Genomic DNA, 15,547 nt, shown 5'->3' with positions numbered 1-15,547 from the left:
TGTCTCTTTTCTCCCACCCAGCAGCATCCAGTCTCGTTTCTCCCACCCAGCAGCATCCAGTCTCGTTTCTCCCACCCTGCAGCATCCAGTCTCATTTCTCCAACCCAGGAGCACCCAGCCTCATTTCTCCCACCCTGCAGCACCCATCCTCATTTATCCTACCCAGCAGCACCCAGTCTCATTTCTCCCACCCAGCAGCACCCAGCCTCATTTCTCCCACCCAGCAGCACCCAGCCTCATTTCTCCCACCCTGCAGCATCCAGTCTCATTTCTCCCACCCAGGAGCACCCAGTCTCTTTTCTCCCACCCAGCAGCATCCAGTCTCGTTTCTCCCACCCTGCAGCACCCAGCCTCATTTCTCCCACCCTGCAGCATCCAGTCTCATTTCTCCAACCCAGGAGCACCCAGTCTCTTTTCTCCCACCCAGCAGCATCCAGTCTCGTTTCTCCCACCCTGCAGCATCCAGCCTCATTTATTCCACTCTGCAGCACCCAGCCTCATTTCTCCCACCTTGCAGCACCCAGCCTCATTTCTCCCACCCTGCAGCACCCAGGCTCATTTCTCCCACCCTGCAGCACCCAGGCTCATTTCTCCCACCCTGCAGCACCCAGGCTCATTTCTCCCACCCTGCAGCACCCAGCCTCATTTCTCCCACCCTGCAGCACCCAGGCTCATTTCTCCCACCCAGAATTACCCAGCCTCATTTCTCCCACCCAGCTGCACCCAGTCTCATTTCTCCCAACCAGCAGCACCCAGCCTCATCAGAATCGCTTTTATTTCGCCAAGCACGACTGAGTCGTGCCCGGAATTAGGCTTGGCACATGAATGTAGGGCATGTACATAGAAACATATGGGACAACAGAACATAGGACATAATAGATGTCACTCCATCACATAATAGTATACAAAAGTATACATAAACCGCATTTAGCCATACTAACTGGGTTGCAGGCAGAAAGTCTAAGGGGGGAGAGCATGGGCAGAGTTTATAGAGTTCAGCAAATCTACCGCTGTGGGGAAGAAGTTGTTTTTGTGTCTCGTGGTCTTTGTAGCGATAGACCAATACCTCAGGTACCTCCGCCCCAAGGGGAGCTGACTGAAGAACAGGTGGCCTGGGTGTGAGGGGTCCTTGGCAATCTTCAGTGCTCTGGAGTGTAGTCTGGCGTTGTAGAGGGAGTCTAGGGCAGGGAGTGTGTTCCCGATGATCCTTTCCGCTGACCTGATGACCCTCTGTAGTTTGCGTCTGTCGCTTTGGGTGGAGCCAGCATACCAGACAAGGATGGAAGAACAGAGGACGGATTCAATGGTTGCGGTATAGAAGCTCGTCATGAGTTTTTGGGACATGCCGAACTTCTTCAGTTGGCGGAGGAAGTAAAGCCTCTGCTGGGCTTTCCTCTGTGTAGACAGTGTTATCCTTCCACTTTAGGGTGCTGGAGATGGTGGTGCCCAGGAGGCGGACACTAGGGCACTTTTTCTACCAACAACCCTCCAATGTGCAGTGGAGGTGGTGGGGGGGGGGGGGGCTGCTTCCTAAAGTCAAAGATGATCTCAACGGTTTTCGCGTTGTTGTGGACTAGCTTGTTCACCCTGCACCAGCTGCAAATCCTGTCAACCTGGTTGCGGTATGCCTGTTCGTTGTTGTTGGAGATCAGGCCGACAATGGTGGTGTCGTCAGCAAATTTGATTACCTTGACAGAGTCTGCCGAGGATCTGCAATTGTTTGTGTAAAGGGAGAACAGGAATGGTGACAGGACGCAGCCTTGTGGGGCCCCTGTGTTGGTGGTCCTTGGTTGCGAGGTGGTGGAGCCCAGCTTGACAACCTGGGTTCTATTTGTAAGGAAGTCCTTGATCCACAGTTGCAGTGTGGGGTGGACTTCAACCTCAGACAGATTCTCCTGTAGTATATGGGAGCTAATGGTGTTAAATGCTGAGCTGAAGTCGAGGAGGAGGACCCTGGCATATGAATTTGGTTTGTCAAGGTGGTTGTTGACAAGCTCCAGACAGATGTTAATGGCATCATCGGTCAACCTATTTGCCCTATAAACAAATTGATACGGGTCTAGCTGGTCTTCCGTTTTGTGTTTAAGGAGGGGCAGGACAGCTTTTTCAAAAGATTTCATTATGACCGATGTGAGAGCGACAGGTGTAAAGTTGTTGAGGTCAGACGCGCCCTGCTTTTTGGGAACAGGGATGATGGTGGACCTCTTGAAACATGCCGGTACCTTGCCACTCTCCAAGGACTTGTTGAAGATGGGGGTAAGGATAGGAGCAAGCTGCTGTGCGCACGCTTTCAGGCAGGCTGGCGACACTCCGTCAGGGCCTGAGGCTTTTCTGGCATTTAGTCTGGTCAGGTGGCGCACCACATCCGCCTCATTTACGGTCGGGGGAGGCGAGTTTCGGCTTGGTGGTACTGAGGCCTGGGGTGAAGTGGATGGAGCCTGTAGCTTCGGAGACCCCCTGGAGTCTCCTTCTCCTCGAACCTACAGTAGAAGCCGCTGAGGTTTTCCGCTAGCTCAGTGCTAGATGGTGCATTTTGGGGGCGGGGGGGGGGGGGGGGAGCTTGTAGTTGGTGGCAGCTTTTAGCCCTCGCCAAACAGCTTGAGAGTCATTTGAGGAGAGGTCCTCCTCCAGCTTAACTGCGTAGCCTTTTTTTGCAATTTTCAGTTCTCTGTCCAGGTTGTTCCTAGCCTTCCTGTATTCCTCCTGGTTCCCAGACTTGTGTGCGGCTTCCTTGCTACTGCGCAGTTGCCGAAATTTCTTGGTGAACCATGGCTTGTCGTTTGGGTAGAGCTTGTGAGTTTTTGATGGGATACAGGAGTCCTCACAGAAAATGATGGACAAGCTCACATTGTCTGCCCACTCATCCAGGTTTTGTACCTCCAGGGCCTTCCAGTCTGTGCAGTCGAAGCAGGCTTGGAGTCGAAGCTTGGCCTCGCTTGACCACACTTTGGTTGTTTTGAGGACTGGTTTTGCAGTTTCCAGGCGCCTCCTGTAGATGGGAATTAGGTGGATGAGGCAGTGGTCAGATGCGCCTAGTACTGCCCATGAGGTGGCTATGTATGCGTCCCTCAAGACCGTGTAACAGTGGTTAAGAGTGTTCGCGTTTCTAGTGGGGCAGGTGGTGTGCTGATGGAAGCGTGGAAGTTCTTGGCGCAGGTTGGCTCTGTTAAAATCTCCTAGAATGATGAACAGTGAGTCCGGCAGGGACGTCTCCCATTGAGTGACAGTGTCGCTGAGATCGCACAGAGCGGTTTTGACATCTGCATCAGGTGGGATGTACACACCCTGCAGCATTCAGCCTAATTTCTCCCACCCTGCAGCATCCAGTCTCATTTCTCCAAACCAGCAGCACCCAGTCTAATTTCTCCAAACCAGCAGCACCCAGCCTCATTTCTCCAAACCAGCAGCACCCAGCCTCATTTCTCCCACACTGCATCACCCAGCCTTATTTCTCCCACCCAGCAGCACCCAGCCTCATTTCTCTCACCCAGCGGCACCCAGTCTCATTTCTCCCACCCAGCAGCACCCAGGCTCATTTCCCCCACCCAGCAATACTCAGCCTCATTTGTCCCAACCAGCAGCACCCAGCCTCATTTCTCCCAACCAGCAGCACCCAGCCTCATTTCTCCCACCCTGCAGAATTCAGCCTCATTTCTCCCACCCTGCAGCATCCAGTCTCATTTCTCCAAACCAGCAGCACCCAGGCTCATTTCTCCAAACCAGCAGCACCCAGCCTCATTTCTCCAAACCAGCAGCACCCAGCCTCATTTCTCCCACACTGCATCACCCAGCCTTATTTCTCCCACCCAACAGCACCCAGCCTCATTTCTCTCACCCAGCGGCACCCAGTCTCATTTCTTCCACCCAGCAGCACCCAGGCTCATTTCCCCCACCCAGCAACACTCAGCCTCATTTCTCCCAACCAGCAGCACCCAGCCTCATTTCTCCCAACCAGCAGCACCCAGCCTCATTTCTCCCAACCAGCAGCACCCAGCCTCATTTCTCCCAACCAGCAGCACCCAGTCTCATTTCTCCCAACCAGCAGAACCCAGGCTCATTTCTCCCACCCAGCAGCACCCAGGCTCATTTCTCTCACCCTGCAGCACCCAGCCTCATTTCTCCCAACCAGCAGCACCCAGCCTCATTTCTCCCAACCAGCAGCACCCAGTCTCATTTTTCCCACCCAGCAGCACCCAGGCTCATTTCTCTCACCCTGCAGCACCCAGTCTCATTTCTCCCACCCAGCAGCACCCAGCCTCATTTCTCTCACCCAGCAGCACCCAGGCTCATTTCTCCCACCCAGCAGCACCCAGGCTCATTTCTCCCACCCTGCAGCACCCAGGCTCATTTCTCCCACCCAGCAGCACCCAGCCTCATTTCTCCCACCCTGCAGCACCCAGGCTCATTTCTCCCACCCAGCAGCACCCAGCCTCATTTCTCCCAACCAGCAGCACCCAGTCTCATTTTTCCCACCCAGCAGCACCCAGGCTCATTTCTCCCACCCAGCAGCACCCAGGCTCATTTCTCCCACCCTGCAGCATCCAGCCTCATTTCTCCCACCCAGCAGCACCCAGGCTCATTTCTCCCACCCTGCAGCACCCAGCCTAATTTCTCCCACCCAGCAGCACCCAGGCTCATTTCTCCCACCCTGCAGCACCCAGCCTTATTTTCCGCACTTGTGAAATGGGAAGGGGGCATCATGCTGTTTGCTTCATGGTGAAAAGTCGAGAACCATGAATGTCTCATGTGTGAGCCACTGGAAAGCAGGAGGATGCATAATCCAAATGTTGGCCATGCTTGTTATGGTGAAAGGAATAGTGGACATGGGTCTTTAGTTAAAGCAGACCTAAACCCAGGACTTCCTCACTGCTTAAAAAGATAAGGAACAGCATAATAACCTTTACAGAAAAAAAAATATTTATTACAGCCCACATAACTCCTAATGAAATTCTGCATGGTTACATGCTGGTTTTATAGGAGCACAGAAATGATTAACCCCCTGTGTTAACATATAGCCTGTCTGAACAGCACAGATCACACTGAACTGATACCTCAAATTACAGTGGCTCATTACTAGCAGATACGGCAGAATTAGACAGGCTGTTATCTCTGCATACAGAGTTGTACTAGAGCGGACTGATCCGATGCTTTTGCAGGAAAAACTCTACTGCATTTCTCTACAGACTGTGGGGGAGTGGTGGAGGGAAAAAAGTGGCATGGAGGGAGAGGAACAGGCCTACTTGCAGGGGCTACAAGGGCTAATGTTACTCCCTGCCAAAAGGAACAGCTTGGTGGGGCAGGGTTCACACAACTTTTTTTTCATGCAAGTTTGCATTAGAGATGGCCTGAATGGTTCTCCGGCGAACTTCCAGGGATTCGCAATCACGGAGATCCGCAAACTTTTCAGGAAGTTCGGTTCCCCCCATAATCCACCATTAGGGTCAACTTTGACCCTCTACATCACAGTCAGCAGGCACATTGTAGCCAATCAGGCTACACTCCCTCCTGGAGCCACTCCCCCCCCCCTTATAAAAGGCAGGCACCGCTGGCCATTATTCTCACTCGTGTGCCTGCAGTAAATAGAGAAGGGACAGCTGCTGCTGCAGACTCTCATAGGGAAAGATTAGTTAGGCTCTTGTAGGCTTGTTAGCTTGCTCCTTGCTGATTCTTAATTCTAAAATAGCACCCCACAACAGCTCTTTTGAGAGCTAATGTTTTCTGTGTGTCCCACTGACACTTGTGTTGCATAGACACCCTTGATAATTCATACTGTGTGTGTGTGCCACTGCCAGGCCCAGCACATTCAGTGACTACATGTGTGTGTGACAGGTGCACATTGTAATACCCATTACTGTACATACCTACCTACCTGTTGTTCACAGTGCACCCACCTACCTACCTACGTGAGCGCACGCAGTGTCATTGTGCCTGTCCACTACCTGTCTGTGTGTGACAGGTGCACATTGTAATACCCATCCCTGCATATACCTACCTACCTGTTGTTCACAGTGCACCCACCTACCTACGTGAGCGCACGCAGGGTCACTGTGCCTGTCTGCTACCTGTCTGTGTGTGACAGGTGCACATTGTAATACCCATTACTGCATATACCTACCTACCCGTTGCTCACAGTGCACCCACCTACCTACGTGAGTTGAGCGCATGCAGTGTCACTGTGCCTGTCCGCTACCTGTCTATGTGTGACAGGTGCACATTGTAATACCCATCACTGCATATACCTACCTACGTGAGTGCACGCAATGTGATATACCACTCTGTGCATACCTGTGAACTGCACCTGTGTGACTGCACATTGTATTAGTCAAGTCAGTGCATACCTTTCACTTCATCCCCCCCCCCCCCCCGCCCCCGGTATGGACACAATGGACAAAACAGACAGCGGTAGAGGCAGACCCAGAGGAAGGCCACCCGGCAGGTCTGTGCAAGGTCGTGTTGATGTGATTTAGTGTGGCCCTCGACCAAAGTACAGTGTTCAGAAGAAGGCACGTCCCATCAACTCCCAAGATTGTCAGGACCTGGTTGACTATTTAACACAGAACACCTCATCTTCCGCAGCCACCAGCGCTACTACAAGCACCACATCCGCTGCATTTGACACTTTGCAGGAGTTAATTGGTGGGGAATTAACTGATTCACAGCCATTATTGTTACAACCAGATGAAGCGCTAAGCAAGTTACACCACCTCATATGTCTGAGTTAGGTGGCGACACTATGGACGTAACGTGTGAAGATGATGAAGTACCTGCTGTTGGTGCAGTTTTGGAGGTGTCTGAGGCAAGCGAAGCTGGGCAGGATGATTATGATGATGACGATGATACGGATCCCACGTATGTTCCCAATAGAGGAGATGAACAGGGGGACAGTTCAGAGGGGGAGTCAGAGAGGAGTAGGAGGAGATGAGTTGCTGAAAGAAGCAGGGGAGCTTGTCGTCAGAAACAGCTAGTGGCAGTGTCCGGCAGCATGTACCGACACCTATGTACAGCCAGCCAACATGCCCTTCAACGTCAGCTGCTGATGCCACCATAGTGCCATCACCCCAGGGGGGCTCAGCGGTTTGGAATTTTTTTCATGTGTCTGCCTCAGATTGGAGCAATGCCATCTGTTCTCTCTGCCTCCAAAAATTGAGCCGTGGAAAGGCCAACACTCACGTAGGGAGTGCCTTACGAAGGCACATGGAGAAAAGGCACAAACTGCAATGGGAAGAGCACCTGAGCAAAAACAGCACACAAAAGAAAAGCCTCCTTCAGGTGCAGCATCTTCAGCCGCTTTCTCCCTTGCACCTTCACAGCCACCCTCCTCCACTCTGCCTCTGCCCTTGAGCGGTTCCTGCTCCTCTGCCCACAGCAGCCAGGTGTCCATGAAGGAAATCTGTGAGCGGAAGAAGCCAATTTCTGCCAGTCACCCCCTTGCCCGGCGTCTGACAGCTGGCGTGGCAGAACTGTTAGCTCACCAGCTGTTACCATACAAGCTGGTGGACTCTGAGGCCTTCCATAAATTTGTGGCCATTGGGACACCACAGTGGAAGATACCAGGCCACAATTATTTCTCTAAAAAGGCAATACCCAAACTGTACCGTGAAGTTGAGAGACAAGTGGTGTCATCTCTGGCACACAGCGTTGGGCCAAGGGTCCACTACGGATGCCTGGTCTGCCAAGCATGGTCAGGGCCGCTACATTACTTACACAGCCCATTGGGTTAACCTGGTGACCGATGGCAAGCAGGGAGTATGTGGCTGTGCAGCGGACCAACTTGTGACACCTCCACGGTTTGCGGGCAGGCCTCCTGCCACCTCCTCTCTTCCTGCTACATCCTCTTCGTTGTCGTCCTCCTCCTCCTTCTTGGCTGAGTGGCAGCTCAACTCTACTGGTGCTGCGATCTCCTCTCCAGCTACACAGACCCAGCTCCCCAGGGCCTATGCTGCATGCCAGGTACGACAGTGTCACGCATTCTTAGACATGTCTTGCCTCAAAGCGGAGAGTCACACTGGACCAGCTCTCCTGGCTGCTCTTAACAAACAGGTGGATCAGTGGCTGACCCCGCACCAGCTGGAGATTGGCAACGTGGTGTGTGACAACCGCAGCAATCTCCTTTCCGCTTTGAATTTGGGAAAGCTGACACATGTACCCTGCATGGCACATGTGCTGAATCTAGTCATTCAAAGATTTGTGTCAAAGTACCCAGGCTTAGAGGACGTCCTGAAGCAGGCCAGGAAGTTGTGTGGGCATTTCAGGCGGTCTTACACAGCCATGGCATGCTTTGCGGACATTCAGCAGAGAAACAACTTGCCGGTGAGACGTTTGATATGTGATAGCCCGACTCGCTGGAATTCGCCCCTGGTCATGTTCTCTCGACTGCTAGAACAGGAGAAAGCCGTCACCCAGTACCTCTACAATTTCAGTAGAAGGACACAATCTGGGGAGATGGGGATGTTCTGGCCCCCAAACTGGACATTGATGTGAAATGCATGCAGGCTCATGTAGCCGTTTGAGAAGGTGACCAACCTGGTGAGTGGCAGTAAAGGCACCATCTGCGACTTGATCCCGTACGCTTACTTCCTAGAGCGTGCAGTGCGTAGAGTGGTGGATCAAGCTGTGGAGGAGCGTGAAGAGGAACAGTTATGGCAGGAACAGTTGCGGGAGCAATTTACATCAGAATCAGATGTTTCCTCAACACCTGCAGCAGCACAGAGGGGGGAGGAGGAGGAAGAGTCACGTGGGGAAGAGGAGTCAGACTCAGATGATGAGGAAGGTGTTTCTTAGGAAGGAAGAGGAGGAGGCGGCGGTAGAAGAACAACCGCAGCAGGCGTCGCAGGGGGCTTGTGCACCTCGACGTTCCCGTGCTATTGTTCGTGGCTGGGGGGAGGAGGAGGACTTACCTGACGTCACTGAGGAAGAGCAAGAGGAAATGGATAGTACGTCTGCATCCAACTTTGTGCAGATGTCATCTTCCATGCTGTCCAGCCTGTTGAGGGACCCCTGTATAAAAAAAACTCAAGGGGAATGAGCTATACTGGGTTCCCACGCTACTAGACCCTCGGTATAGGCACAAAGTGGCGGACATGTTACCAACTCACCAGAAGGCAGAAAGGATGCAGCACATGCAGAACAAGCAGGCAACTATGCTTTACAATGCGTTTAAGGGTGATGTCACAGCACAACGCAATAAAGGTACCACTGCCAGTAAACCTCCTCCCATGTCCACACAGGCAAGGACAGGACGCTCTAGCAATCTCATGGTGATGTCAGACATGCGGACATTGTTTAGTCCAACGCCTCGACTTAGCGCTTCCGGATCCACCCTCCACCAACGCCTGGACCGGCAGGTAGCTGACTACCTGGCCTTAAGTGTGGATGTAGACACTGTGAGCAGTGATGAACCCTTGGACTACTGGGTGCGCAGACTTGACCTGTGGCCAGAGCTGTCCCAATTTGCCATCCAACTTCTGTCTTGCCCTGCCTCAAGCGTCCTGTCAGAAAGGACCTTCAGCGCAGCTGGACACATTGTCACTGAGAAGAGAAGTCGCCTAAGTCACAAAAGTGTTCAGTACCTCACCTTTAGCAAAATGAATGAGCCATGGATCCCGGAGGGCTACTGCCCGCCCGAAGACTAAGTCAGTCCCCACACACAGCATCTCTGCCTGCACGCCATGTGACTGGCTGCCTGCCCCAAGACTAAGTCGCTCCCCACACAGCACCTCTGCCCGCAGGCTGCTTGACTGCCTTCTCCGCCACCACCAACAGGGTCCAGGACTCCAGGCGGATTCCTGAATTTTTTAGGCTGCTGCTAGCAGCGGCCGCTATAATAATTGTTCTGGTGCGTGTAGGGCCGGCCCGCCCATGAGGCGGGGTAAAACCTTTGCCTCAGGCGGCACTTCTGGGGGGGCGGCACCCGCCCCGTGGGTGTGGGGGGGCCGCCCGAGCTGGAGGGGATAGCGGGCAGGAAGGGGGTATTGTGCCTAGCGGCGGGGAGGGGGGTCGGACCCCCCCCCCCTCCCTCGCCTGGGTCCCCCGTCCTCCGATCCCCTCCTGCTTTAAAGAGACTCCGTAACAAAAATTGCATCCTGTTTTTTATCATCCTACAAGTTCCAAAAGCTAACTGCCCCCCAGTATAGGTTAGATTAGGTAAGTGCCCCCCAGTATAGGTTAGATTAGGTAGCTGCCCCCCAGTATAGGTTAGATTAGGTAGCTGCCCCCCAGTATAGGTTAGATTAGGTAGCTGCCCCCCAGTATAGGTTATATTAGCTAGCTGCCCCCCAGTATAGGTTAGATTAGGTAGCTGCCCCCCAGCGTAGGTTAGATTAAGTAGGTGCCCCCCAGTGTAGGTTATATTAGGTAGGTGCCCCCCAGTGTAGGTTAGATTAGGTAGGTGCCCCCCAGTATAGGTTAGATAGGTAGGTGCCCCCCAGCGTAGGTTAGATTAGGTAGCTGCCCCCCAGTGTAGGTTAGATTAGGTAGCTGCCTCCCAGTGTAGGTTAGATTAGGTAGCTGCCCCCCAGCATAGATTAGATTAGGTAGCTGCCCCCCAGTATAGGTTAGATTAGGTAGCTGCCCCCCAGCGTAGGTTAGATTAAGTAGGTGCCCCCCAGTGTAGGTTAGATTAGGTAGGTGCTCCCCAGTGTAGGTTAGATTAGGTAGCTGCCCCCCAGTGTAGGTTAGATTAGGTAGCTGCCCCCCAGCGTAGGTTAGATTAAGTAGGAGCCCCCCAGTGTAGGTTAGATTAGGTAGGTGCCCCCCAGTGTAGGTTAGATTAGGTAGGTGCCCCCCATCGTAGGTTAGATTAGGTAGCTGCCCCCCAGTATAGGTTAGATTAGGTTGGTGCCCCCCAGGGTAGGTTAGATTAGGTAGGTGCCCCCCAGGGTAGGTTAGATTAGGTAGGTGCCCCCCAGTATAGGTTAGATAGGTAGGTGCCCCCCAGCGTAGGTTAGATTAGGTAGGTGCCCCCCAGCGTAGGTTAGATTAGGTAGGTGCCCCCCAGGGTAGGTTAGATTAGGTAGGTGCCCCCAGGGTAGGTTAGATAGGTAGCTGTCCCCCATAATGGAGGGGGGAGCCGGGGGGAGGGCAGCCCGATCTCTCCCTCCCTCTCCTAGGCCGCCCTCCGTGCTCCCCCCTCAGATGCAGAGCGCAGCAGCAGCCAGGGAGGAAGCGCTGTAAACAACATACCACCCTGCGTTCCAAGCGCTGCTCTCTCGCCGCCGGTCTCTTCCTCTCTGCCTATACGATGATGCACACGCTGGTTCCTGTTAGCCGGAACCAGCCTGTGTATCATCGTATAGGCGGCAGAGAGGAAGAGACCAGCGGCGAGAGAGCAGCGCTTGGAACGCAGGGAGGTATGCTGTTTACAGCGCTTCCTCCCTGGCTGCTGCGCCGCTCTGCATCTGAGGGGGGAGCACGGAGGGCGGCCCAGGAGAGGGAGGGAGAGGTCGGGCTGCCCTTCCCGCGGCTCCGGCTCCCCCCTCCATTTCAGCGCCCACCTCCCAACAGCGCCCCGGGCGGCGGCACGGGCCGCACGGCCCTAGAAACGGGCCTGTCTTCAGTGTTGTGGTTCTGTGATGCATCTCCCCCCTCCAGGCCCCTCTCTGCACACTGCCTGTGTATTATTTAGATTAGGGCAGCTTCTCTCTTCTCTCTTATCTTTTACAAGCTGGATAAATCCTCCTCTGAGCTGGCTGGGCTTTCACATACTGAGGAATTACATACAGGCAGAGCTGTCTGCACTCTGCAGGAAGAAAGCCTGACACTTCAGTGGAAGATAGCTGCAGGGGGAAAGAAACACACAAATGATCTCTTGAGATTCAAAAGGAAGGGTGTATACAGCCTGCTTGTGTATGAATGTATTTTCTATGTGTGGGCATACTGTACATCAACCTACTTCCTGTTATGGTGGCCATTTTGTTTGTTTATAAACAAACTTTTAAAAAGTGTTTTTAACCACTTTTAATGCGGCGAGGAGCGGCGAAATAGTGACAGAGGGTAATAGGAGATGTCCCCTAACGCAGGGATCCCCAACCTGTGGTCCGCGGCCCACTGGTGGTCCGCAGGACGTTTTCAGTTGGGCCGTGGGACTGTCCTCTTGTCTGCCCCCACCGCCCCGCCCCCTCCGCGGCCGCCGCTGCTGTTACCTTTGGCGGCCGCGTGGTCTCTTATATTCCCCTTTTCTCTCTTCCCAGCGTGTGAGTCACAACTGCGCGCCCTGCGGCTGCTGTGATAGAGAGGGAGGAAGCAGGAGAGAAAGAGCGGCCTCCTGTAGCGGCACGCCGTTACTATGGGAACCGCTCTCTCCTTCCTGCTTCCTCCCTCTCTATCACAGCAGCCGCAGGGCGCGCTGTTGTGACTCACACGCTGGGAAGAGAGGGAGAGGGGAATATGAGAGACCACCGGCCAAGGTAACTGCAGCGGCGGCCGCGGGGGGGAGGTGGGGGCTGCTATACTGGGGCACTATACTTGCTATACTGGGGCACTATACTAGGGCACTATACTTGCTATACTGGGGCACTATACGTGCTATACTGGGGCACTATACTAGGGCACTATACTTGCTATACTGGGGCACTATACTTACTATACTGGGGCACTATACTGGGGCACTATACTTGCTATACTGGGGCACTATACTTGCTATACTGGGGCACTATACGTGCTATACTGGGGCACTATACGTGCTATACTGGGGCACTATACTAGGTTGCTATACTGGGGCACTATACTTGCTATACTGGGGCACTATACTTGCTATACTGGGGCACTATACTAGGGCACTATACTTGCTATACTGGGGCACTATACTTGCTATACTGGGGCACTATACTTGCTATACTGGGGCACTATACTAGGGCACTATACTTGCTATACTAGGGCACTATACTAGGGCACTATACTAGGCGTAGTGGGCACTATACTGGCTATACTGGGGCGCTATACTAGCTATACTGGGGCATACTAGCTATACTGGGGCATACTAGCTATACTGGGGCACTATACTAGCTATACTGGGGCATACTAGCTATACTGAGGCACTATACTAGCTATACTGGGGCACTATACTAGCTATACTGGGGCACTATACTAGCTATACTGGGGCATACTAACTATACTGGGGCATACTAGCTATACTGGGAACTTTACTAGCTATACTGGGGCACTACCTACCCATACTGGGCACTATACTAGCTATACTGGGGCACTACCTAACTATACTGGGCACTATACTAGTTACACTGGGCACTATATTAGCTTTACTGGGCACTATATTAGCTTTACTGGGCACTATACTAGCTATACGGGGTAACTGTACTAGCCATACTGGGGCAACTAAACTCCCTATACTGGGGCAACTATGCTAGCTATAGCCCCCCCCCCCGTAACCCGCTGTGCACTAAACCAAGCCCGCCCGTGGGCCCCGGAGAAAAATTTGGTCAGAAAGTGGTCTCCGGGCCGGAAAAGGTTGAGGGACCCCTGCCCTAACGCACTGGTATGTTTACTTTTGTGCGATTTTAACAACACAGATTCTCTTTAAAGAGTTACGTCGCTGGCTGCATTGTAAGAGGCAACGGGCGGGGATCACTCACCTCTTCCTCGTTCCAGCGTGCGCTCCACTGACGTCACTTCCTGCTACGCCGCAGGAAGTGTCGTCAGTGGAGTGCACGCTTAATGAGGAAGAGGTGAGTGATCCCCGCCCGTTGCCTCTTACAATGCAGCCAGCGACGTAACTCTTTAAAGCAGGAGGGGAGCGGAGGACGGGGGACCCAGGCGAGGGAGGGGGGCGTCAGCTACAATTTTTTCAAAATTTGCCTCAGGCGGCAAAAAGTCTAGGGCCGGCCCTGGGTGCGTGTACATGCCTGCCCAATTTTTCTGGCTGCACTGCGGCTGCAACGACAAAACAAAAAACATGTACATGTGCCCATTCCCCTTCTTGATCATTACCTTGCTGCAGTGAAGGGGCTTGCGTATCACAATGAAGCAATGACCGCCGGCTATATGAGTGTCTCGGGGGGTGGCACACCAAACATAATAAGGTTGTTAGCAAGGAAATGAACAGCGCTACTTAAAAACAGGCAAGTGCCTACCTGCAAAAGAGTGCAAGCCCCACTTGTGGGATATAATACACACCGAGCATACACATGACCTGTCTACCACTGGAGGAGGATGTTAGTTTCCTGTAACAGCTTGCATGCAACCTATTAAGTACTCGTCCCTCCCACTGCGAAGAAGTCGATCCTCCATGGGAGGGGCCTAACACTAACTAAATCCTAACCTATGTATATGCATAGCCTGGGTGCGGCTAATCAAATAAAATCGAAAATTGAAAATTGCGCAAAAGGTGGATCAGCGCAACACCAGGCCGCCTCCGAATGGCCTCCAATCAGAGGTGCGCTGAGCCCCCCCAGAAACTACAAACGCACCTTGAACCGAAACAGAAGCTCTGCATATACACCAAAAGCATGGCTGTTAAGTGGGAGCAGCTGACCAAAAACGAAATAAATTAGTACATAGCAAGGAAATGAACAGCGCTACTTAAAAACAGGCAAGTGCCTACCTGCAAAAGAGTGCAAGCCCCACTTGTGGGATATAATACACACCGAGCATACACATGACCTGTCTACCATTGGAGGAGGATGTTAGTTTCCTGTAACAGCTTGCATGCAACCTATTAAGTACTCGTCCCTCCCACTTATTTCGTTTTTGGTCAGCTGCTCCCACTTAACAGCCATGCTTTTGGTGTATATGCAGAGCTTCTGTTTGGGTTCAAGGTGCGTTTGTAGTTTCTGGGGGGGCTCAGCGCACCTCTGATTGGAGGCCATTCGGAGGCGGCCTGGTGTTGCGCTGATCCACCTTTTGCATAATAAGGTTGTTGCTTCTTTGTGGACAGACCAAATTTGATCAGCTGGATAGTCACTGTTCTGTCATTCAGCTACCTCAGCCCGGCGACCATATGGGCTGGAAAGCCGCCATCACCTGCACTCTCGTCATGGTGCGCACCAGTCCAGCACGGCTGTCACTACACAAACAGCTGTTTGCAGTCACTGCATACCTTTCACTGCATCTTTGACTGCACATTGTATTATACCTGGCAGTCAGTGCATACCTTTCACTTGAATGGATGGCAGACTTGCCCTCCATAACAGATTCTTGTTAAAGGATTTAAAGTTGATTCATCTCACATATACAGGAGGGCCTCGAAAGTCCTCCTGTATTGTTATTTTTTGGTCACTACCTCGGGACGTGCATGCCATGCCTACTGCCTTCCTTGGATGTGTGGTGGTAGCCATTCCTGCTCCTTTGCCCACAGCATGCCTGCTGCCTTCCTTGGATGTGTGGTGGTAGTGGTGGCGCCTTTCTTAGGCTCCCACTCCGGACCGAAATCGAACCAGGATTCCCCGGCCATTACCGATGGTCACTCGCAATGGCAGACTTGCCCTCCATAAAGGATTCTCGATGCAGGTACTGAACAGCAAGCAGAACAAGTATTTAAAAAAATATACCTAAGCTTTAACAATGGTAGAGAGAGAACCATCGAAAGTTGATAAGG

This window comes from Hyperolius riggenbachi, chromosome 2, assembly GCF_040937935.1.
Source record: "Hyperolius riggenbachi isolate aHypRig1 chromosome 2, aHypRig1.pri, whole genome shotgun sequence".
NCBI lineage: Eukaryota > Metazoa > Chordata > Amphibia > Anura > Hyperoliidae > Hyperolius > Hyperolius riggenbachi.
The sequence above is the reverse complement of the archived record's forward strand: the minus strand, read 5'-3'. Positions refer to the sequence as shown.